The following is a 25,690-nucleotide window of genomic DNA, read 5'->3' as shown; positions in this document are numbered from 1 at the left end:
CTTTCCCGGAGTACAACAACACACAGACAAAGGGAAGTTTTTTCCCAATTTTAAAAAGTTCTAGCCCTCCCATTGGCTCTTTTGGTCAGGTGCCCACTCCTTTCCTTTTACCTCTGGGCTTGTTAACCCTTTACAGGTAAAGCAAGTAGAGAACAACCACCAAGAGGGATTCCACAGCCAACTGGCTGGCTGACTGCCCACAAAAGGGAGCTATACCCCCTCTCATTTATCACACGCCTCACAAATCACAGATGGTACTGGCCAGCCTGGTTCAAGTCGGGTCCACGCCAGCTGGTATTTCTTCCTGGAGGTTTAGGAAAACAGAGTTAATAAGGTACATGCACCTCTAATTTTACTACTAATTACAAGAAAAACTAAATGGTATTTTTCACATTTTAAGGACTACAATGATTTAGAATACAGGGACATTTTCATCCGGCTGATTCTGGGAAACCTTCCTGGGAGATTTCAGAGTAGCAGCCATGTTAGTCTGTATCTGCAAAAAGAAAAGGAGTACTTGTGGCACTTTAGAGACTAACAAATTTATTTGAGCATAAGCTTTCGTGAGCTATATCTCACTTCATCGGATGCATTGAGCTGTAGCTCACGAAAGCCTATGCTCAAATAAATTTGTTAGTCTCTAAGGTGCCACAGGTACTCCTTTTCTTTCTTCCTGGGAAAGTGCATCAGCCACTTTGTTAGAGGCTTCTGAAATGTGTTGTATTTCAAAATCAAAGTCTTAACGAACTAAATTCCACTGAAGAAGATTTTTGTTAGTCTCTTTAACTGTGTGAAGCCACTTCAGTGCAGCATGATCAGTCTTCAGGTGGAAATGGCGTCCCCAAATGTATGGGCGTAGTTTCTCCAGAGCACACACAATGGCGTAACATTCTTTTTCTGAGACTGACCAGTGGCGTTCCCGCTCAGAAAGTTTTTTACTGAGAAACATGACAGGATGGAATTGTTGATCTGGTCCTTCCTGCATTAAAACTGCTTTTATACCACGCTCGGATGCATCTGTGGTTACGATGAACGCTTGGTCGAAGTCCGGGGCCCTTAGTACAGGATCAGATTAAGAGCCACCTTAAACTGGTTAAAGGCTTTTTGACACTTCTCAGTCCACTGAACTGCATTTGGCTGTTTTTTCCTGATTAGGTCTGTCAGTGGGGTGGCAATTTGGCTGTAGCATGGTACAAATCGTCAGTAATACCCGGCCAAGCCCAAGAAGGATTGGACCTGTTTCTTTAACTTAGAGACAGGCTAATTTTGGATAGCATTTACTTTAGCCTGTAGGGAGTTGATTGTTCCTTGACCCATCTGGTGTCCAAGGTATGTTACCCTGTTTAGGCCTATTTAACATTTTTTGGCCTTAACGATTAATCCTGCCTCCCTTATGCGCTGGAAGACAGCTTGGAGGTGTTCCAAGTGTTCAGCCCATGAATCTGAGAATATAGTCACGTCATCAAGGTAGGAGCACATTAAATTCATACAGCCCTACATGGGTGGTGGAGGCTGACCCTTCCTTGGTGGGGTCATCTAGCAGCACTTACCAGTACCCCTTAGTTAAGTCTAAAGTGGAGATGAACTGGGCACATCCCAGTTTTTCAAATAGCTCATCTGTGTGTGGCATTGGATACTTTTCTGGGCGAGTTACAGCATTTAGTTACAGTAGACTACACAAAAGTGAATTTCCCCATCTGATTTGGGAACCAGATCCACTGGCGAGGCCAATGCACTCTCAGAGGGGCAGATTACACCCATCTTTAACATGTCCTTGATCTCCCTTTCTATTGCGGTTTTGGCTTGTGGAGCCATCCGGTGGGGTTGGGCTCTAATTGGGCGAGCATCACCTGTGTCAATGGGGTGGTACACCCATTCTGTCCGTCCTGCGGTGGCTGAAAACATTGGCGCAAAGCTGGTGCACAGCTCCTGGATTTGCTATCCCTGCTTATGCCCAAAGGTTATGGAAAGGCTCACCTCTTCCATACCACCGTTGCTTTTTCCTTCATAGTAGACTCCTTCAGGCCACTCAGTGTCATCTCTCTCCTGGTTTGTAGACTGGAGAACCTTGATTTCTCGGGAATAAAAGGGCTTTAGAGAATTAACATTACTTTAGGTTTTAGGGTAGGGTCTGGGAACACTATGAGGTAATTAACGGCTCCCAGGCACTCTCAGACTGTACATGGCCTCTCCCATGACGCTTCCATCTTATTGGCCTGGAGTGCTTTCAGGACCATGACTTGGTCACCTACTTTAAAGGAATGCTCTCTGGCATGTTTATCATACCAGGCCTTTTGCTCTTGTTGAGCATCCCGTAGGTTTTCTTGAGCAAGGGCTAGAGAGTCTATGAGGGTGTTTTTCAGGTTGGTTACAAAGTCCAAAACGTTAGTTTCTGGAGAAGATATAACCCCCTCCCATTGCTGCTTCACCAACTGTAATGGCCCCTTAACTTCACGGCCATAAACGAGTTCAAAGGGTGAAAATCACAAACTGGGATGTGGTGCAGCCCTGTAGGCAAACAGCAACTGCTGCAACACTAGGTCCCAATCATTGGAGTGTTCATTTACAAATTTATGTATCATGGCACCCAAAGTCCCATGAAACGTCTCCACTAGGCCACTAGTTTGATGGTGGTAAGGGGTGGCAACCAAGTGGTTCACCCCATGAGCTTCCCAAAGAGGTTTCATGGTCCCTGCCAGGAAGTTAGTTCCCGAATCTGTAAGGATGTTGGATGGCCAACCTACCCTGGCAAAAATGTCTGCCAATGCCTGACTTACACCTTTAGCTCTGGTGTTGCTTAGAGCTACTGCTTCCGCCCTTCGGGTGGTAAAATACATGAAAGTCAGTATGTACAGCTTCCCTCTGGGTGTCTTCATAGGGAAAGGACCCAGAATATCCACAGCCACATGCTGAAATAGAACCTCAATTATGGGGAGTGGCTGGAGAGGGGCCTTGACCTGGTCTTGGGGCTGTCCCAGCCTCTGGCATACCTCACAAGACTGGACATAGGTGGAAATGTCCTTGCCCATTCCCTCCCAGTAAAATTACTTCTCCAAACAGTCTTTGGTCCTGTTCACCCCAACATAGTCACTAGGGTGATCATGGGCTAAGCTCAAGAGCTTTCCTTTATACTTAGTTGGAACTACCAACTGTCTCTGAGGATGCCAGTCCCCCTTGTGCCCACCAGAAAGGGTCTCCTTTTATAAGAGTCCTTCTTCTACAACAAACCTGGACCTATTGGAAGAGCTGAGAGGTGGTGGGTCATTCTGTGCTGCCGTCCAAGCTCCCTTGAGGCTTTCATCTGCTTTCTGCTCTGCCTGGAACTGCTCCCTTGATACTGGAGACATTAGTTCCTCGCTGCATTGTGGACTTGGGCTTGGTCCCACTGGAAGCAATGCAGGTGATGTGGTGTCTCAGTCGATTGTGAACCGCTCTCCATTGGTGCACTAGGTTGTATTTCAGGCTCCGGTTGAGCTTCTTGCTCTGGTTTAGCTGCCGCTGCAGGTGCAGACTTTGTGGCACCCTTTGGTGCTGTCTTCCCTGACTCTGGTGGGGTTGCAACCACGGGCTCTGATTCTGACTGCTCTACCAGTTCTGATCCTTGGGCTGATTCTGGCTGGGTTCCAGGAACTGGATCTACAACTGCTGCCTAAGACTCTGTTTGGGGTCTGGTTTCACCACCTCTGGCTGGGTCCCTGTAGGAGGCTCAAGAATGGAGTTAGGTGTGGAGAGCTGTTTAGCCTGGCTGCGGGTGACTATCCCCACCCATTTTGTTAGCCTCACGTGGTTGGCTAAGTTGTCTCCCAGCCTCATGGGAATGGAATAATCATCATAGACTGCAAAAGTTCATATTTCTGACCAGCCCTTGTACTGGACAGGCAACTTGGCTGTAGGCAAGTTAAAAGAGTTGGCCTTAAAGGGTTGCTCTGTCACTTGGGCCTCTGTTAGGAGGACTGTTAGGGTTACCTGGTGGACCCATCTTAGCTCTTTCCAGCTCTAAGCACTTCAGCTCTATCTCCAGCTCCAAGTGCTTAGCCTGCATTTCCACCTCCAAGCGCTTCTCCTGTCTCCTCTCCTCTGCTTCCACCTCCAAACACTTCGCCTCCGCTTCTGCCTCCAAGCGCTTCATTTCCAAGTGCTTTGCCTCTCTCCTCTTCTCCACTTCTGCCTGCCAGTGCTTCGCCTCTGCTTCCAAGAGCTTCATCTATAGGACGAAATTCCTTTTTGCCTCAGTTAGAACTCGGCCTGAGCTAAGGACATTCCTCCATTCTGTCACCTGGATCTTGATTGGGGGAGGGCTGACCCTTACCTCCTGGGAAGTCCCCATTCCCCCATCCCTTCCCTGCATTTCTGTCATGGAGCTGGATGTCTGGGCTTGATCTGGGTCTGTCTTCTCCATGGTGTGCCACTTTGGGAAGACTGGTTTCTCTAGGGTTTCAGTGCCTGACCTCAACCTCATGCACAGGCTGCCCAACTCCAGCCTAACTATTTCATTTCCACGAAGCTAGAAAAAAACAACCCCTGCTTGTTGGACTCCCTGGCTTGCAGGCTGAACCCTTTGTGTGCCTGTTCCCCCTCAGGCAGCAAAGAGAAGAAAGAAGACCCCCCTGCCCCCACCTCCCTGGGTTTCAAGCAGCCAAAAGGAAAAATGTGTCCTTTTAAAATCCTGAGGTCTGTGTTTCTGGTTCAGAATGATCCCACCGTTCTGTCACCATGTCAAAGCTGATTCCCCACTCTGGCACTTTGAGTGCAGAAGGTGGGGGCCCGCAAGGATTCTACAAATTAGTACTGGCCATTCCAGGCTGGTATTAAACTTCCAGGGTTACAGCTTCTCTCTGACCTTGGATGGGTAGATGCTGCCACCACGCAAATGCAAAAAAACCCCTTCGAGCCCAGGAAGGCGCAGTTGGGTACCCCCACAGGAAGGAATTCCCTCATGCCCCTCCCCTTCCGGGGAGGAGCTGAGAAAGAAAAACAAAGGAAATCCACTGTTGCCACCAGCTAATTAAAACAACGTGCACAAACCTCTTAGGACTCACAAATCCAATCCTGTTGTTAAAAAAAGGTAAATTTTATTAAAAAACAAAAAGAAAGAAAATACATCTGGAACGTAGACTATTGCTAGATTTTAAAAAGAGCAAATATAATAATTAAGCATCAAGAATGGTTTTCTTGAGGTCCAGCTTAAAGGTTACAAGCAAAACAAAAAGCAATTGGGGTAGCACTGAGGAGTCCACAAGCCAATAAGAAATAAACAGAGATAAACCTAATCACGTCTTCCTAGACATTCCCTGATCTATTTACATATCTGGGGTTTCAGATAAGTAGTTTTGTGATATGATTTGATGGTTTTTCGTACCTGGCTTTCAGCTTTTCACAGCAAACTGCTCCCTGTTCCCCCTTTTCCCAGAGTACAACAACACACAGACAAGGGGAAGTTTTTTCCAATTTTAAAAAGTTTTATTCCTCCCATTGGCTCTTTTGGTCAGGGGCCCACTCCTTTCCTTTTACCTGTGGGCTTGTTAACCCTTTACAGGTAAAGCAAGTAGAGAACACCAAGAAGGATTCCACAGCCAACTAGCTGGCTGGATGCTCACAAAAGGGAGCTATTCCCCCTCTCATTTATCACAAATGTCTTATAAATAGTTTAGAAATTAACAATGACAAACTAGTCAGAATACAGCCAGCTTATGGTAGATGAGGATACAGTTTAAACAGACATAATAATTAGTTCCCATAAGATATGACACAAAAATCTATTCCAACAGATGTAATCAAAATACCTAAGGATGAGAACATAACACATTATTAGACAAAACAAAAGAACAGGCTATAAACTAGACATTACCAATCTATTACTCAAAATGAGAGCTGACCCCAGGAATTTGAAGGGGAGGATTTGTTATTGTCCAAAGGGAATAGCTAGATACATAAACTTAAGAAAGTAACTACTACCCTTGTAATTTTAGGGAATATATCAAGAAGTGATTGGTTAAAGAGAATCCAGGCTTCACTTAACAAGAGAATAAAGGATTTTTTTATACCTTTATTTCTTGATCTGAAAATGTATTTAATAAAATATCAAACTCTACTATTACATGCTGCATTCCCAAAACGAACAGGAGAAAGGGCACATTATTTCATTACTGTACTAAAGTATACTAGACCCTCTTTCTGATTTGTCTTTCAGCTCAGGGTAGTGTAAACTGCCTTTGATCATTGCCTTCCGCTGGGTGTGTCATTACAAGTGCCTTCATCGCTCCCCACGTACATTTATAGACGGTCTTTATCACTAGTATCATAAATCTCTCTTCCCTGCTATTTATCATTTTGTAAAATTTAACATGTAAAGTAAGATGGTTTTAAAAACAAATTTTCTTAAAACGAGGAATTCTGGGGGTAATGGAACCTGCCTTATGCTTCTAGGCAGTGCTGTGCACTAGTGTGTGTGAAATCAACAGTGCATGCATGCAATAAAGCATATTAGATCAAATCTAATCTGGTTATCACTAAAGATAAGAGGTCAGTGCATCTGTCAATACAGATGCATGACATCCAGTAGTTAGGGTGAGTAGTCAGCCAGGTGTATTCCTATTTACCTGTGAGGGCAATCTGAAATGCACTTTAGTACTTCTGGAGGATATTATCTTCTGGATTTCTTCAGGAAAGGTAAACATCTGTAAGGAGGGTATTAAAGTGTTGGCAGCTTAAAGAACCGAAAGAAGGTAGTGTGGTGCAGGTTTTTCTTATTTGCCAATGAATATCATTTTTAACATTACAGAAGACTTGAAGACTGAAACACAGCCTCAAAGAACAGCTTTACAGAAATCTAATAAGATAGGGATCAATGGAAAAAACAATTGGTCTGAATAATTTGTGACCGAAGCTACTACAATTTGTTATGGTACCAGTGAATTTTCTATAAAGATTGTTTACTTTTGTTGTAAGGTATAGTTGTACTCTTGTTTCAGTTGTCTGGTGCAGGAAAGCAAGTTTTGATAATCTCATATTAATGTTCAGAGAATGAGTCAAAGGATAGGCTTAATCCACCTAGGATAACATTCACCCTGTTTGTGATTTCATGGCTTTTTCTTGGTAATCTGCATGTAAACATTTGCCATATTTTGGGGATAAGAGCCTTGCACTGTGTGGAATAATATTCTACATCATAGTCCAAAATGTTTGTTTAAGCCTCACGTTACAGGAGCAAGGCAGAATTGGTCTATTTCCTGGGGAAAGCGAGTCAGTTTTTTGTAGTGATTTCCTTTAGTGCATATCTACCAAGCTCAGGGCTGGTTTTCCTAAGAAATCTGTGTACCAAAAATGGGTTTACCACAATTCTGGTTTAAGAATAAAACAGCACTGAAGAGAGAGAGCTGTGTCAGATTACACAGGGCAATGACTTTGCCCACCATGTCCCCTCTTGTTAGTTACTAATGATACACGTGAAGTGTCTGAGAGGTTCTTTCATGTCTTAAAAATGCTGGACACAACTTTTTTCTCTCCATGCATTTAGCTTTTTGCTACATGTCTGTCTTCTCCCAGCTGTCCCAAATGTTATGGAGTTGTAGTTTCCACCCCATAGTTAAAGCAGAAACTAGCTCCCTATTATGTACCTGCCAACATAAAATTTGCATTAATTGTCCTAAACCAAAATTAGTTTAATGAAGAGGGCTAGTGCTTGAGCTTCTCAGTGGGTTGCTTAATGACAGAAGGTAAAAGTCCTACCACAGTAAGTGAGAGGGAACTGGTGGTCCCTGTGTAATGAGCAGGTATTCTTATGAGGATTTATGGAAGAATAATGGGCGTTGCTGGAAGTTGACTCCCATCTCCCATGTCCTCTCCATCACCTTTAATTTTATCTTCCTTCCTATTGTAAAATGAGAAGGAAAGGGAGGGGAAATTGCCAGTGTAAGAGGAAGACAAAGGGGAGGAAGAAAGAGAGAGACTAGAAAGTGTGTAAAGAACAGTCTAGATTTTAAGTGGGAGAAATTAAGAGGGTCAGAGAAGAGACTTCTGTCACCTTTCCCTCATTCTCCCCACCCTAGCAAAACACAAACTGTATCAGTTCTGCCCCTAAGTCATCAGCAATTAATTCCATTACCCCAAAGACTAATCCTATAATTCCCATACACAGGCTTTCCCAATTAATTCGGTACACCTCCTACATGCAAAGGCAGGATCCCCCAATTGACTTGGATCTCCTCCCAGGCACGCAGGTGGCTCAAACTAATTCTGTGATTCTCTCATACTCACATTACTTTAGAACTCAATAACAGTGTGATTTTATCTCCAGGGGCTAGCCCAGGAGTGTCATTATCCACACAGCTCCTCTAATTCTATAATTCCTGAACATACATGCACAGGCTACCTTGGTTAATTTTGCTCTTACATACACACAGGAATCCTCAATTAATCCCACAATTCTGCTAATCAGTTCTGCCACCCCACAGGCTCCCCCCGGTCAGACCTGCCCTCCAACATGCCTTTTCACAGGGGCAGAAATCAAGTGCCACTTCCCTCTCCCTCTCTCCCTTCCCCCCAACTTGAGGAAGGCAGTAGCAACAGGGTCATCTTCTTCACCATCCACCCAGGATGGGGAAGAACAACAGCAATGGAGCCTTTTCTCTTCCCCTTCCCTGCCCTGTTGCCCAGGCCTTGCAGGAAGGGGAGGTGGCATAGCACACCTCCTCCCATCATTCAGGCCTGTCAAGGAGCAGGGCAGCAGCCTCTTTACCCTGCTTTCTAGAGCCCAAACCTTCAGGGATAGGTAGCAGCAACAGGAGGCTCTTCACCCTCCTGCCCACAGGCTCTGGGAAGGTGGTATTAATGGAGGCCTCTTCATCCCCCTCTCACAACCCAGGCCTTGAGGCCAGTAGCGGGGAGGGTGGGGGTGTCTTCACCACCCTTCTCCCAGGCACAGTGTGGGGCAGCAGTGGAGGATGCAGAGCTAGCAGGATCTGCTGGTCTTGGCTTGAATTAGGGAGAGGGTAGCAGCTCTGTCCTTCCCCAGGGGGCTGAGGAATGGGAGTCGAGCAGCCAGTCAGAGGGGTTTTCCTTGAAGAGCTGTAGTGGGTTTGGAAAATCCACAGCCTACAGGGAATATGAGATTTTCACCACCCCTTCCCTGTACCACAGATCCCTCAAAATGAACCAACCCTCCTTGAATCCAGGTTATGTGGGTGATCCGAGCCAAACATATGGGGCTAAGGGGAGAGGGAAAGGTGACACCTATACAGGATGGTCAGGAAATAGTGGGGGAAATACAGAGGAAGGAATTGGCAGGGAGAATAGAGGGGGCAGGGCCCTGAGAGGGCCATGGAATGGGTAGATAATGATTAGGGTCACATGGAGCAGCTGCCTGAACTCATGCTTCCTAACTTTCCAGTGTATAGGGACGGAGGTGGCAAGGGGGAGTAGAGGGAGGCAGGAGGAAAGGAAGCAAGCATCTCCTTTGGCATGACAGGGAACTAAAGGTAAAACATAAACTCTCCATGGTAGGCACAGTTATTTTGTATGGGACCTTGGTCCCCTAGGCACTACTGAAATACAAATAATAATTATTACAATGAAGGGTAAATCTTCCCAAGGTGTAAAAATGGAGTGTAGCTGAAGTGAAGTTTTTATAGGGATGTGGAAAAACGAAAAGTGTCTCTTTTATGGTAGGGAAAAGTAAGATAAGGAACAAGGTGTCTATTAGTGTGTTAAACCAAATAAAATAGTGAGAATTGGATTAACAATGAACTCTTACATAAAATATAAGCAGGACAAAAATACCCAGGAATCTGCTTGATAGGCCTTTTCCTTGTTTTTACATGCCACAGCTAAACTTCTGGTGGCTTCTCTGTCTATAATATATTGTTTTCCCAGAGGAGACTAAACATTGAAATAAATCTGGACAAGATGCAGTGCAAGATGGTATTGGGTTCAGAACCTTTTGAGAAGCAGCCTTATATTTTCTTCCAAAATGGCTCTTTTCCTTAGCTTGATACTAGGATATAGACTACAGTTTGTTTCTTGAGGGCTAAAATAAGATGAAAGGAAAATGTGTTTTAGTCAATAAGAGACAGGAACAGAAAGGAGGGTGGAACAGACAATATACATGGGTGAGCTGCTGTTGCTAGGTGGGAATATTATTCCTTGGACAAAATGTAGTTGTTGCATTTGATAGGCAGCAGATGACAGATGTAGAAAAACATCACACACATGGAATGCAGTAAAGCAGAATGGATTTTAAACTATTTGATTATCAATACTGAGCAACAGACTGTCCATTTTGAGTAAGACAGAAATGCTATTTTAGCTAGGTAGCCCTATTCCTTCAGCAATAGGTTTCTCCTGGCTGAAAGTTTTCTCTGGTTAAATTATGAGATCATTGTGTTAAGTGGACACATGTCCATTAGAAGCGTGAATGAGAGTATAATTTTCATTTGCCTTGTCAATTAATTCTATTTGGAAATAAAGACCATGTTTTTAAAAAACTGAGTTCCTGTTTAGGCTCCTAAATCCATACTTAGCTACTGAACTACTGTAGAACCTCAGAGTTATGAACACCAGAGTTACAAACTGACCAGTCCGTACACATCTCATTTGGAACCAGTTCACAATCAGGAAACAGCAGAGACACCTCGTCTCCCTTCCCCCCTAAAAAAGCAAATACGGTACAGTACTGAGTTAAATGTAAACTACTTTTTTTTAAAAAAAAGGAAACAGCATTTTAATTCTGCATAGTAAAGTTTCAAAGCTGTATTAAGTCAATGTTGAGTTGTAAACTTTTGAAAGAACAACCATAACGTTTTGTTTCGAGTTACAAACATTTCAGAATTACGAACAACCTCCATTCCCCATACGTTCGTAACTCTGAGGTTCTACTGCAAGTGGCCTGATTTTAAGAAAGGGCAGAATTTCCAGTAGGTCCCACTGAAATCATGTTCTGTGCTTAGTCATGATGCCAACTGCTAAACTTAAGTCTGTAGGAACTGCTGGATGATCAGTGCTTCTGAGAATAAGGGCAATTAATTAGGTGCTGGATTTAGGAGCCTTATTTTGGGCACCTATTTTTGAAAATATTGGCCTGCATCTCCACAAATATAAAAAACCAAGCCATTATCACTTGACAGCTGCCTCATTAAAATAGTGCATCATATTTCCAATGTCTTATCCTCTGTTTAGAAAACAAAGATGGGCCTGAGCTGTGGAGTTTTGATCTGGATCTGTACTACCTCGAAATTCAAATGGAGTTAGGTCAGGGTTCTGCTTTGGGATCATCTCTCATTTAGAATTCAGCTACAGTCATTGGCAGGCCCTTTGTTTGTTTTCCATTTTTGATCGGTAGAGAGGCACTGACCTTGTGATTACCAACGTTCAACCACTTAGGGAAATGACAGACAGTTGTTCTCCTACCACAGACATAGAGTATGGACAGAAAAGTTCTCTGTTTAACAAAGCCAATGTGATAGCTTTCAAGTTTTTCGTTTGCTAGCTATAGGGCTATAACTCATGGCTTTTGCAAATGCATGTTCAACAATGCAAAAAGCATTCATTTAAAAAGGGAAGTTGCATTTGCAAATGAAAAAAAAGACATTGTTCTTTTTGACATTGCAGGATTACAAAGACAGCTATGATTACTTCATTACACCCGGTGTGTAGCATGAGCAATATATCAGTCTAAGGAAGTAATAGTTTGTGTTTTCCTTGCTTCAAAAAGGCTTTCAGTAGCTCAGATTTCATAATGAAACTGGAAACTTTCAGAAAAATGTACAAACCTATGAAAACTGCATAATTATGATCTCTAACATTTTTTTTTAAGTGGGTGCACTTTCACTTAACTATAACCCAAAAGAAGGTGCATGTTGTTCATGGTGCAGTGTTTCAGAGAAGAGGAAAAAAAAATACTATTCAGAATAATCAGTAAAATCTGAAGCTTTTTGGTTTCATCAGTGTTGAAATGTAGTCCCTCTCTCTTTTACCATGTAACAGGGTCCCTGCTCCGCCCCCATCTTCTTCCTGCAGAAACTACACAGAGTCCTCCAGGTATGTTCTCATTGAAGCTTTATTTCAAGTCCTCTTCACCAATATCACCACAGTCCCGTATGTTCCCACCTATTTACAGTATTTGCCAAGGTTTAGGCCCTCTCAGCAGGAACTGAGGGGAACAGAGGTCTCCCTACTCTGAGCCCTCTGTGTGACTGTGACTGCCTGCCTGCCTTTATTTTATTTATTTAATCAGCCCTGGGCTGATGAGGCCAATTGAGTTCTTAGGCCAAAGCCTGATTAGACCATTACGCTCAATAAGCTTCTCTTGGGGCACTAATTAGCCTCAAGTGATCAGAGTACAGGCTCACCTACTCGCTCCTTGTACTCTGTCACACACCATCTATATGCAGTCTAACCTTGACTATTAAAATGTGACAGGGCATCCATTTAGATTGTCACGGGGTCTCGTTACGAGAATCACTGGGACTGAGAGCAGGCAGAATTTAGAAATGCTATAGGCTTAAGTGCTTGAGTGTGGAGTTTTCCACATAGGAAAAGTTAATTCAGTGAAACCAAACCTTGGAGGTTTCAGTTAGAGCTGCTTCCCCCTTACTCCCATGAACACTTCATCACATTTGATTCCAAGGTTAGCAGTATAGATAGTATCTTCTTATTGGAATGCAAACCCAGTATTGTTAAAGTCCGACTTTGAAATTTGCAGTGTTGAAATGAGGCAAAATGAATTTTTCCGGCACTAGTTTGAGTGAGGTTCAGTATGCCAGACCTCACAAAACTGGGCCTGACCCATGGAAAGCAAAGCTATTGGTTGCCAGACACGAGGTTGCTCCAAAAATTTATTTTTGATCATGTTTATTTTTCCTCCCCATATTTGTGTTTCACATTATTCTTTGACAGAGGCTTGATTGCAACTTTTTCCATAACTGCTCAAGAAATTAACTAGGGGAGTAGGGAGACACGTTACTAGAGGGACAGAATGTACTGGTTGCTCAGTAATTTATTAAGGCAATAAAGCGCAGCAGGGCTTGTGAAGCTGATCCCTAGAGTGTGACTGGCAAGTTTCCCCAGTGCCATGCAAGAGATTTCATACATGTACTTTCAAAATTCAGTTACTGCTCTTTACCTAAGAAATCCCTTAGCATGAAACTTTTTTTTTTTTAAAGGATGGTAACTTTAGGAAGAGGGGAATACATTCACCTCCCTGTGCTAGCCTTGTTCACTGTGCTGGGGGGTGGGTGGGTATTCATTTGAAAGATGACAGCTCAAGGCATACATTGAACCAGGATATCTTCCCCGCTGGCTCCCAGCTGCCATAGACATGTCCTTTCTCCAGCTGGCACATTTTGAGTTGCACTGGCTGGTGACATGCGCCCCCTCTCTAGGGGTTATGCCATATTCCCTATATGACTCCTGGTGGATCTTAAGTCACATAGTGCAGACTATGGCACAGATGCCATCATAAATGGTGTAAATTTGGCACAAAGATAATAGATTAATATTTTTTTGTATTTTAAAAGCAACAAAAAATAAACTTTCAAAGTCAAAAGATTGTAAAAATTTAAGAGCTCTAAGATGTTGGGCAAGTCCCCCAGTGATGTTTGGAATGTAAATTAGGAAAGTACTCTGCTTAGATGAGTCAGAAATATTTTTTTATTGATTATTAATCAATGAATGTGTGGGGACTATAAAAGAGGTTGGGTTTCTGTGTGCTTCAAATATGGCATGAGCAACGGAGAGGCCTTCATTTTGTCATGTGGACTTGTAACTGGAAAATCTTTTCATATGGTAGGTATCATTTAAGTGTTCATGGCTTTCTTCTAGTAGGAGAAATGTAATAGACATCCACCTGTTGCTTGCACTTGCAGCTCTCTTTTCCAGATTCCACCATCTCCTGCATATGGGTGCTACTTCATATAGTTAATTTGTATCTGAAATAAATAACAAAGAATTGTTTAAATGCCAGCATCAATTTGAAAATCACACATTCTGAAAATGTTGTACTTACTGAGTTTATAACACCTAAGATAACTGGAACAGAAAGTAGTTAGGGTTGTTTTTTGTTGTTTTTGTTTTTTGCTTGTTTACTTTTTGCATTGAAGTGAATACAAAGCAGAAACGGTGAAAGTGTCATACACAAAGTGGTGACAATCAGTTTCTTCCTTGCTGAAAAGATGCTTCTAGGTCTTGGTCTGTTGCCCATTGAAGTCAATAATAAGGCTCCTAATGACTATAAATGTATATTGGATCAGGCCCATAAATTCCAACAGGAGAGTAGAAGCAGTCTAGATGCATTTTTATGAAAGGATTAAAAAAATAAGGCATAGTATTTAAAGAGTGCTTGTGGCACCTTAGAGACTAACAGATTTATTTGAGCATAAGCTTTCATGGGCTACAGCCCACTTCATCAGATGCATAGAATGGAACATATAGTAAGAAGATATATATACATACAGAGAACATGAAAAGGTGGAAGTTGCCATACCAACTCTAAGAGGCTAATTAATTAAGATGAGGTATTATCAGCAGGAAAAAGAAAACTTTTGTAGTGATAATCAAGATGGCCCATTTCAGACAGTTGACAAGAAGGTGTGAGGATACTTAACATAAGGAAATAGATTCATTTTGTGCAATGACCCAGCCACTCCCAGTCTCTAGTCAAGCCCAACTTAATGGTATCTAGTTTGAAATTTAATTCCAGTTCAGCAGTTTCTCACTGGAGTCTGTTTTGAAGCTTTTCTGTTGCAAAATTGCCACCTTTAAGTCTGTTACTGAGTGACCAGAGAGGTTGAAGTGTTCTCCTACTGGTTTTTGAATGTTACGATTCCTTATGTCAGATTTGTGACCATTTATTCTCTACACAAAAGAGAATATATTACAATCTAAAGCATGTACCAATATTGATCTATACGTGTGGTGTACTGTATGTGTTTAGGAAAATGTGCGAAGGAACCATATACTACAAGATCCAATAACCACTCCAGTAATGCATGTTAATCACATAAAACCCCAAAACACAGGGAGTTATCTGTCCTCTGACCTCATTTGATGAAATCTGACCATCTAAATTTATATATAATTTAAAACTTTGTATTCATTGGACCTGCATCACAGAAGATAGTATCTGGAAAGACAGAACAAAAATCAGTGAAGCAGAAAAGTAATGGTTCACTTATAAAGCTGGAAAGTAATTTGAACAATCTGGTCTAAAACAGCTTGCATGCTAGCATTTCTATCTCTGGATGTCAAAGCCGTAGAAAAACTGTAACAAGATTTGTTTGTGAATTAAAGAAAAAAGAAAATAAATCTTTATCGAGATTATGGGCTGGAGTGGAGCCAATGAAACTTTTTTGGTTAAAATCAAGTTAAAATAGGACTAGCTCCAGGAATCCCTGGATGAAGTTGTATGGTCTGTATACAGGACATTGGACTAGAAGGTCCCTTCTGCCCTTAAATCTTTGAATCTATGACAAGCTACAGATCTTTGTAAAGTTATTTTTTCAGAATAAAACATCATCTTTACGTTTCCTCATTTAAAGAATGAGAATAAACATGCTGAATCCAGAAAAAGTCCAGCATGGAGTTAGTCATGGCTGGAAATGGCTTATCTCAAGTTTTGTTTGTTTCTGATCCTACCTCTGAGAGAGGGAGAGAGAGACACACAGAGCTTTCTCTCTTTTATAGTATTTTATTGCACACTATGCATCTCAGAAGACACATTTTGTCCTTGTTATTTTTTCTCTAGAAATTGGAGAAGGCAAAGTCCTGTTTTTAAAACGGCAAATAAAATAAACAGAAAGGGGGGAGGGAAATGGAAATGCTCTACCTCACTTATTTACTACCTATTTGGCTATAATGGGGTGTACTGTGAAGGCCATTCCTGGCTAGTGTGCGAAGGCCATTCCTGGTTAGTGTGTGTGACCATTTCACAATAAGGAAATTTCAAAGTGACTAGAGAAATGATTCGTTCATAGGTACCTCCAACTGGCTATTGTGGAGAAAGTGCAGTTGGCTTTACTTCCTTCCTGGCTTCTTTTGAGCTGAAGGAAGGCAGCTGTATTTTGGATTCTGTCAGCTGTAGCAGGTGGTCCTTGTTATACTGGCCAGGGGCTAGAAACTGGAAACTTTTGGTGGTATAGTATTGTCAGTTAGGGGTATGACATTTTACAATATTTCTATACCAGCAAAGGATCCTAGCGAAGATGCAGTTATACTGGCAAAAAAGGCCTTTTGCCAAGATAGCTTAATTCACTCCGGGAACTTGTATGTTACACTGAAACAAGCGCAGACTTGCTGGTTTAAGCTGTGTCTACAGTAGGACGGTTTTCTGGTACAGCTGAAGTGGTAAGTGTTTTCCAGTGTAGTGTAGGCCTCAAGGAGTAGGAGGAGAAGGAGGGAACAAATGCACAAAGGAAGAAGATGCAGGTTCCACGTGAACAGCTTTCTGAAGAGAGCATGAAGATAATGCTCCTGTTGAAGGCAGATTGATTTTGTTGTGTTCTTCCTAACCAAATTAGGAAGTAGTATGGCTCAGGGACTAGGGTCTTTTTTTATATATATTTTTTAATCTGAGTTATTGAATAAACACAGGGCAATTTTACAAAAGAATGCTGTTTGTGTATGTTTCCCCTTGGTGCCAAACCCTGGATCATTTGCATTGTCCTTTTTATTTGCATTGCAGCCTGTTGTTTTAATCCTGATTAGAACTGCATTGACAAACAAAAGTTACCTTTATGTCACATTTGATATGTGGGTAATGGTTTCAGGTGTTGTAGTTCATACACAGTAAACCCAAGGGGCTAAATTAATTCCTTCTGTAACTCCACTGAAGTTGCACCAGGATGGCTTTGGCCTACGGTCTATTTTTTCTGTCAGGTTTGATGGTGAACTGCATATAGGAGGTTGAGGAAATAATTAAGGTTTTGATTATGAGAAATATCTTTAAATCGATTCCCAAATGAATTGTCATAGGGTTGTTTCATTATTTCAATATGTTGTGTGCCCTCTGATTTTTACCTTTTTTTATTACTGATTTGTTTTATTCTCATTGCGAGAAAGGCAATCATTGGCAATAGGAAAAAGGAGTTGGGATTTAGCACACAGACTTTAAACAGACAGAGAGAAGGAATAGAACATTTCTATCTCAGTGCCAATAGCTGATGAACTTTCAATCCTGTCTCCATGTCTATGATTCAGCTAATAAATTTATGAAACCAATCATCAAAGAAAGCTTGGCTTCCTTACACATTCCTGTTTTCTCGTATAAACAAACCTTAAAAATAAAAGCAAACCTCCACATATGTCACTCCTAACTGCTCTCACTCCTTTTTTAGTGAAAATCTTTGTTCCGTTAAACATTTAAACTTTTTTTAAATCTCCCAGCTATAAACAGTCAATGAATTAGTATCACTTCACTGTCTAATCCTTTTTTTGAAGTCCAGATGTGGCCTGAAGAGGAGATCCAAATTTAAGGCTATTTTCCCCCCTCCAGAATAGGTCCAGAGTTAAAGCCACAAAGAGCTGCACTCAGGTAAGACATTATTTATATGCTAATATGTGCATAGAATTGAATGACTTATCCTGGGGGTCTCAACTTTTTTCATTCCCATCAGCCACTTCCTGTAAAATATCAAATTGTTAAAATGGCTGCTAGTGTATCTACCCTTAGATAGCAATGCCAGAATGAGTACGTACACACATGAATATATTCATGTATTATACCCATAACATACCTTTCTTCTGAGTTATAAGTCTTGAACCACTTACATCTGCACCAAACTGCATATAAAATGCTGTGCCAATAGAAACCATTAAGTGATTATAACATTTACCTGTACATCTACTACATGTCCCTGGTTTTGATCACTCATGTAACTCATGAGTAAGTTTGCTGTTCACCTTCCAGTAGAAGACTTTTTAAAATACAAAGAAATAATTGAAAATGGTGTGATGAAAAGCCATTCCTAGGTTTCTCTCATTTATGGAGATTTTCTTGGTTATGGTGCCTTGTGAGATCACCAGAGTGGCTTGATCCATTCTGCAATGATTTTTTTTTTTTTTTTTGCCCAGGTCCACCATATATAGAATGAAGACTATATAGGGCAGCTTCTTGACATCCGAGGACTGATGACAGAGGTCCTGATTCAGCGAGAACTTAAGCACATGCCTAACTTCAAGCATGTGAGTAGTCCCATTGAGCTTATTGAGAATACTCACATGTGTCATTAGTCCTGTGCATAAATACTTTGTTGAACCAGGGCCTATATTATTCTGAGTAACATATAAGGATTAGTAGCTGTCTGGCTCCTGGGCTGATCACAAATGCTGCCTAATAACTGTTAAGTGACTGCTAATACTTTTGCTTGTATTGTAGAATTTGTGTCAAATCTTTTGCTTGGTCTGTTTGATTCTTTCCTAGTTTGAGCATTGCTGCTGTTTCATCCTCTCAGTGATGGGGCTCGCATAGAATCATAGAATATCAGGGTTGGAAGGGACCTCAGGAGGTCATCTAGTCCAACCCCCTGCTCAAAGCAGGACCGATCCCCAATTAAATCATCCCAGCCAGGGCTTTGTCAAGCCTGACCTTAAAAACTTCTACGGAAGGAGATTCCACCACCTCCCTAGGTTACGCATTCCAGTGCTTCACCACCCTCCTAGTGAAATTTTTTTCCCTAATATCCAACCTAAATCTCCCCCACTGCAACTTGAGACCATTACTCCTTGTTCTGTTATCTGCTACCACTGAGAACAGTCTAGAGCCATCTTCTTTGGAATCCCCTTTCAGGTAGTTGAAAGCAGCTATCAAATCCCCCCTCATTCTTCTCTTCCGTAGACTAAACATCTCCAGTTCCCTCAGCCTCTCCTCATAAGTCATGTGTTCCAGTCCCCTAATCATTTTTGTTGCCCTCCGCTGGACTCCTTCCAATTTTTCCACATCCTTCTTGTAGTGTGGGGCCCAAAACTGGACACAGTACTCCAGATGAGGCCTCACCAATGCCGAATAGAGGGGAACGATCACGTCCCTCGATCTGCTGGCAATGCCCCTACTTATACATCCCAAAATGCCATTGGCCTTCTTGGCAACAAGGGCACACTGTTGATTCATATCCAGCTTCTCGTCCACTGTAACCCCTAGGTCCTTTTCTGCAGAACTGCTGCTTAGCTATTCGGTCCCTAGTCTGTAGCGGTGCATTGGATTCTTCCGTCCTAAGTGCAGGACTCTGCACTTGTCCTTGTTGAACCTCATCAGATTTCTTTTGTCCCAGTCCTCCAATTTGTCTAGGTCCCTCTGTATCCTATCCCTACCCTCCAGCTTATCTACCTCTCCTCCCAGTTTAGTGTCATCTGCAAACTTGCTGAGGGTGCAATCCACACCACCCTCCAGATCATTTATGAAGATACTAATGTTCAAGCTATGATTAAATATGCCTAACAGTTGATTTACCAGAATACCTGTTTTTCTAGCAGTCAGCTGAGCACCTCTGACCTAGGGGATTTTCCTCCTCAGATTATTACACAGGGTATGTTCACATTTTAACTTATTCCAAGACTATCTTGGCATCTAGTGTGTCACTAATTCGCCAAGTGTGAGAAGGCTGAGTTTGTTCAGTGTGTGCCAACACAGGTGAACAGTTGTTGGTTTTTCTTGTTCTGTTCTTTTCAGGTTACTGCAGGCCCATCTGAAGGACAAGGTATAGTGTGTCTGCTTGGTAGTATTCTTGGAATACTATGAAATATAGTTCTGCTCTGAAAAGTTACTGTGTAAACTGGCATCTTTTACTCAGATATTTGCTCCCTGTATTACTGTGTCATGTCAGAAAGACAAGATGGGGGAGGTATATATATAATTTTTTTTTATTGGACCAACTTCTGTTGGTGAGAGAGACAAGTTTTTGAGCTGCACAAGCTAACTTTCCGCCCATTATTTGTGAACAGAATGAGAGCAAAATTTTGTTGGTGTAAATGTTTGTAGAATGGAAACTTTATAAAGTGTTTCATTACAAAATTAAATGTGACTTTGGTTGGCAGTAGTTTATCTAACTTCTACAATCAGGACCACAAAATATGCCATTTATGGCGGAAGCTCCCTTTTTTAGTAGTTAGTTCCAAGCTCTCACCTCTTGCCTTTGGGTGGAAAAACAAGCTACAGTCTTTGGACGATAGGGATTCACCCCACCCTCACTCCAACATCTTTATCAGCAAATGAACAGTCCGTGTTCCACCATTAGTTCCTTAGTCATGGTGGATCAGGGTAGCCTCCTTCCTTTTGGGGTCTGGATGATTCTCACATGCAGCGGGTTGCAGTTTCCCAGGGGCCACACAGATGGGGTGCTCCCAGTCCTGAGCTCTGGGTCTCATGTGGCTGTGTCTCTGCAGCAGCAGTTTGTGCCCTCCTACAGTCTGCACAGTCTCATTCTGGAATGGCACGTCCATCCTCCAATCGGTGGATAGCTGCAGCATGAAGCAGGGGTTGGATTTCTTGTCACTTTACCAGCCACCTAAGGTTCTGGAAGCAGAGGGCTCTTTCACATTGTTATGGTGACTAGATGTCCCGATTTTATAGGGACAGTCCCAATTTTTGGGTCTTTTTCTTATATAGGTGTTACCTGGGGTTCTTTCAACCCAAAGCTCTTAGTAACTTTTACTCTGTGCGAGGTGGTGTCAGGAAATAAATTGGGGAGACACGGCCGTCCGACCGATAGACGGCTGGCACAAACAGGACAACACAAGAGTGCTTTCACTTAAAGCTAAACTTTACTTAGTCTCAAGCACTTACACATGTGTTACTACAGGTTAGTAAAACACCCCCAACCCTCGATAATTACCGAAGCTGAGTGTGGCTCTCGAGTAGCACAGCGGCAGCCTGTCTGCTGGTGGGAAACACAAGATGCATCCAGAGGGAGAGTCCAGTCCCGAAGAGTCCCACTACCTCAAACTTTTCCCCCTTATTTATATATTAGTCACAGAATGACATGTCCCTTAAAGAAAACTTGTTAAGCAAGCAGTTCCAATGGGCAAGCAAGAGGCTCCTTCTGATTATTGATTAGCCAGGTGTGGGTTTTTCCAGAGTTTGCAGCCTTGAGGGCCCAATAGACATTCCTGGGGCATATCCTGCTCCTCTAAAATGCATGTATCAGCAATTTCAACACAATTCTTATCAGGAAGGATGCTGGGTCAAGCTGCCCTTTCTGTGGCACTCAAAACCTCCTCCCCTCCTGCCTTGGTCAAGCTGAGTTTGCTACATGGCCACTTTATGGCTTGCTGACTTGGCTGCTTTTAGCAACAAGCCATAGTGGTTTCAGGCACTTTATTGGTTTGCTGACATCGCCCCATACATAGGTTCCTATTATCCCCCAACCCCCGTCCTGATTTTTCACACTTGCTGTCTGATCACCCTACACTTTGTTGATCTGTGGAGTGGGAGCTCCCCACCATGTGACTTATGTGACAATCATACAGCTCTAATATCAGAGCATAACAGTGAATAGATGATCTGTGAGCCACCGGCATGCTGAAATTTGGTAATATTGAATGTCTGAAAAGGAACGAATTTTAAAACTTGCAGTCTGCAGACAGGGCACAAGTGTGTGAGAGCTAAATTCACTAAACAAATTATCCATTGTGAATTGTTTACTCACCCTCAGCAGCTAAAGTAGATTATGATTGTTCCCCTTTTCAAGGATAGAATAAAGGGCAGAAACTCAGGAATATAGGGTTCTAGCCACTGCATGGATAGTAGCTCACTGTGTGACCAGGGGCAAGTCCTTCAGGCCAAAATTTTCAAACCTATGTGCATGAAATTAGGCAGCTAAATATACATGAAAGTATCTAAATAAGTGGTTTGATTTCCCCTCTCCCTCCCCTCCCTCCCCCGCGAGGTGCTGGGCACCCATAGTGCCCACTGAAGTGCTCATCATTAGCAATGATATTTATAAATATGGGGAAGGACTCTAGCAGCATCAAGAGCTCAAGGGCCAGAATTTTGGTGGAGGTGGTAGATCTAGAATGGCCAGCTGAGGGACTTTTTTATTTTCCAATTTGCAATGAAAACTAAGCAACTGGCTTTCAGATTGGCCAGTAGGACCAGGTGCAACATAACCAAATCACATCATACCTAAAATGACAGTGTCCATGTGAGGGTAATTTTAAAAATCTGTATGCACGGGGTTTGTCTAATTTTGAAAATTGGATTCAAGATGTGTGTATTGAAATCATGGCCTTTTGGGTTCAACTCTAGAAGCACATAACTTCCTTCACATATGGGATGCTAAATTGGCTGTCATGAATTAGCTTGCTTGGGAGTTCAATTCATTCTTACACACTACTTGTACATTGTAACACACTTGATTTAAAATCTACGAACATTCCGTGGAGAGTCAGAATGCTAATTAAAGATATTTATAGAGTACTTTCAAGTCAGTATCTAAGCGTAACAAATACTAGTAGGATTATTTTAAAATTATTTTGCTTACAACTGCCTCAGTTGAAAGAAAAAATAAGAGTTTGACTTTTGACTTTTTAAAAAGGTATAAAACTAACTATTCACTTATATACATAGTAATATATAATAATTCGTGACCCATCTCCAGGATTTCTGAGTCTCTAAAGGAATGCTAAATAAAGCTGCATTGTTCACAGTAGCTGGAAGGCAAAAATAAGTTCCGCCTCTGGCAGCACCAGCTTTTTAAAGATTTACTAAAAGGGAACACTAGTGACTCATCACAGTGCTTCCTCATGAATATTTATCAAATGGCTAGAAGATCACGAGCAACTTGATTGGCACTGCATGTTCTGCCAGCTGCACGTACGCATTGCAACTGCAGAGGTTGTAATTTATTAGCCATATCACCTTTCTTCGTATCAAATACAGGCATGCTAAGAGAGAAAACTGAATGTGAATTTTACTGCATATAGCTGTTCAAGCTGAGCTACACCCAACTAAGAAATTATACGAAATGTGACGAGATCAAGGAGAAATGCATTGTTTAAAAAGCCTTCAAATTTGGTCTGATGTGGGAAAAGTAGCTTTAAAGTAGCTTTATTCCCCTTCTCTCATCCCCTAGAACTATATATGGATATAGATCAGTATTTAGGTTTAACACAGCAGCTCTTTCAAGATGGAGCTGTATAAATGTGTGGCAGAAAATGTGATGCATATGATTTTTGAGGTCTTCCAGGGTCCCTTGGTTTCTTTTTGTTTGTTTGTTTTTTAAGCTTCTGGTGTACGTGCTGGGCTACGCATGAAAGCCTGTCAAAGTGACTCTGCATCAGTTAAAGTAGAAGTCACTCACCTCACAGAATGTGAACATGTTTCCACCTCTTTCCCGGTCTCTTCTAGTCTGGGGTAGCAAGAAATCATGTCTGGTCCCAAACTCAGGTCACATACTAGGCAGGCCACCTCCCACTCATGAGTGTCTTATTGCAAGCAGAAAAGTCCCACAGCCCTCACTCAATGTCTATCAAAACTTTGGTGGAGATCATATTGTCTGAGCCTTCATCAGGAACCTCTGAGGTGAGCACAATGGTCTTAGCTGTAGGAATAGTGCAAGGCTGAGTCCTGCTATCATCCTCCAAGGCTTCCAGAATCTTTCTTTGAAACACTGCCTGGAGATTATAGGTACTTTGAGGAGGAAAATATATTGACTCTGGTCCAATTTGAGAGTTATATCTCTAGATCTTACAATACTACATAGAGTGCAGCAGAAGGGAAATGTTGTCATGTCCTAAGACCAAATGGACCCATAAGGGTCTGACCCGGTTGAGCTCATCACCAGCTGGCCAAGTATTGTTAAATTGACCCTCTGACAGGGCAAGGTCCCATCCCTGTCTTTTCTCTGTCTACACAAACTATTTGGAAACCTTCAGTTGTTAAACATCACTGTGTAGTTTATTTACATTGGTCTTCCCACCACTACACTGATCCATACACCAAACCATTTACAGCATTAGTTTCTCCTCACCCTCTACAAGGAACGGGAAGAGATCTTTCCACCTAGAGATTCTTCTTGGTTCTGGCTTTCCTAGTCTGTTTGCCTCTTCCCCTTCAGCATGTCCTTCCTGTGCTTTTCTCAACCCTCTGTTAATGGGATTAATAGCTTGTTAGTTAATCAGGCACAGTCAGAGAGCTTGCTCAGTTGTTTGTTCCCAGCACTCTGTCACAAATGCATACTAGCTCTGTGCTCTAACTCATTGAGTCCTTCCTCTTGTATTCGCTAGCTCTACATGAGAAGATTTGGAGACTCTAAGAACCGTGCCTGTTCTCAGGAGTGATATTTCTAAGGTCCTCCTTATCTCCAGCTCATTGAAGCACTATCTTTTCAGCCCCCCAAATCTGGCAGTGTCAGTTTTGCAGCCACCTATAGTTGTGTGTCTGAGTAAGGACCTCCAAGTTAGAGTGCAAGAGCCCACAGTCTTGTAAAGAACTGTATTCCAACAAGATAAATGTTATCCTGGAAATATACCAATTTCTCCACCTCTACAACCACAATCTATGTGGAAGTAGTCCCTCTCTTACCACATTGATCCTATTGAGGTGAAGTGGGAATCGTTAATCTGGTTCCTAGTAGTAGTTATACCTATCAGTTTTGGATTAATGATTTTAAGACTTGTTTGTCTATTTTGATGTTTCTTGTTAGAGGTCACTTAGTGCAGTGATTCTCAAACTAGGGCCGCCGCTTGTTCAGGGAAAGCCCCTGGCGGGCCAGGCTGGTTTGTTTATGTGCCGCATCTGCAGGTTTGGCCAATCGCTGCTCCAACTGGCCGCGGTTCACCGCTCCAGGCCAATGGGGGCTGGAGGAAGGGCAGCCAGCACATCCCTCGGCCCGTGCCACTTCCCGCAGCCCCCATTGGCCTGGAGCAGCAAACTGTGGCCAGTGAGAGCCACGATCTGCCGAACCTTCGGACGCGGTAAACAAACCGGCCCGGCCCTCCAGGGGCTTTTGCTGAACAAAAAAAGCGGTGGCCCTAGTTTGAGAACCACTGACTTAGCGGATAGTGGAGAACATGACCTGGTCAAATCTACTGACACATGCATTAGGTTTTGGGGAGATGCCCACATAACTGTCTTCAATTGAGAGGATCATTGGAGTGCTGTTTAGCGCCCTACCAAATTCATGGTCCATTTTTGCAAATGTCATGATCATAGCATTTTTAAAACCTTGAATTTCATGGTTTCAGATATTTAAATCTTAAATTTCAGTGTGGAACAAAGCATGAATATGTATTTAAAAATGGCAAAATATAAACACGTAAAACCTGTAAGTTAGTGTTTCTGAAACTGGGGGTCCTGACCCAAAAGGGGGCTGCAGGGTGTGTGTGCCACAAGGCAATTGTAGGGGGGTCACGATATTGCCATCCTTACTTCTGTGCTGCCTTCAGAGCTAGGTGGTTGGAGAGTGGCGGCTGCTGGCCAGGAACCCAACTCTGAAGGCAGCATCACTGCCACCAGCAGTGCAGAAGTAAAGGTGACGGTGGCAATACCATACCATACGACCCTTACTTCAGAGCTGGGCACCTGGCTAGCTGCCACTGCTCTCCCACCGCCCAGCTCTGAAGGTAGCGCAGAACTAAGGGTAGCAATATTGTGACCCCCCTACAATAGATTTGAAACCCCTTTTGGGTCAGGACCCCCAATTTGAGAAATGCTGGTCTCCCCCATGAAATCTGTATAGTGTCGGGTAAAAGCATCCAAAAGACACGA

General features: G+C 42.5%; 2 long non-coding RNA genes across 2 annotated transcripts in view; one reads left to right on the top strand and one right to left on the bottom strand.

The window, feature by feature from the left end:
- The first annotated feature begins 214 nt into the window (after positions 1-214).
- Positions 215-25,690, top strand: part of LOC142073011 (uncharacterized) — a 34,479-nt gene continuing 9,003 nt past the window's right edge. The window contains exons 1-2 of the long non-coding RNA XR_012669667.1: positions 215-334; positions 11,980-12,033. This is a non-coding gene — a long non-coding RNA (uncharacterized LOC142073011). The remainder of the gene's footprint in view (positions 335-11,979; positions 12,034-25,690) is intronic.
- Positions 13,627-20,996, bottom strand: LOC125641068 (uncharacterized). The gene is made up of 2 exons (XR_007357982.2): positions 20,817-20,996; positions 13,627-13,922 (listed from the first exon to the last, which is right to left on the bottom strand). It is a non-coding gene; the product is annotated as an uncharacterized LOC125641068 (long non-coding RNA).

The sequence above is a fragment of the Caretta caretta genome, chromosome 8 (genome assembly GCF_965140235.1).
Source record: "Caretta caretta isolate rCarCar2 chromosome 8, rCarCar1.hap1, whole genome shotgun sequence".
Classification (NCBI taxonomy): domain Eukaryota; kingdom Metazoa; phylum Chordata; order Testudines; family Cheloniidae; genus Caretta; species Caretta caretta.
This window is presented reverse-complemented; position numbering and strand designations above follow the sequence as displayed.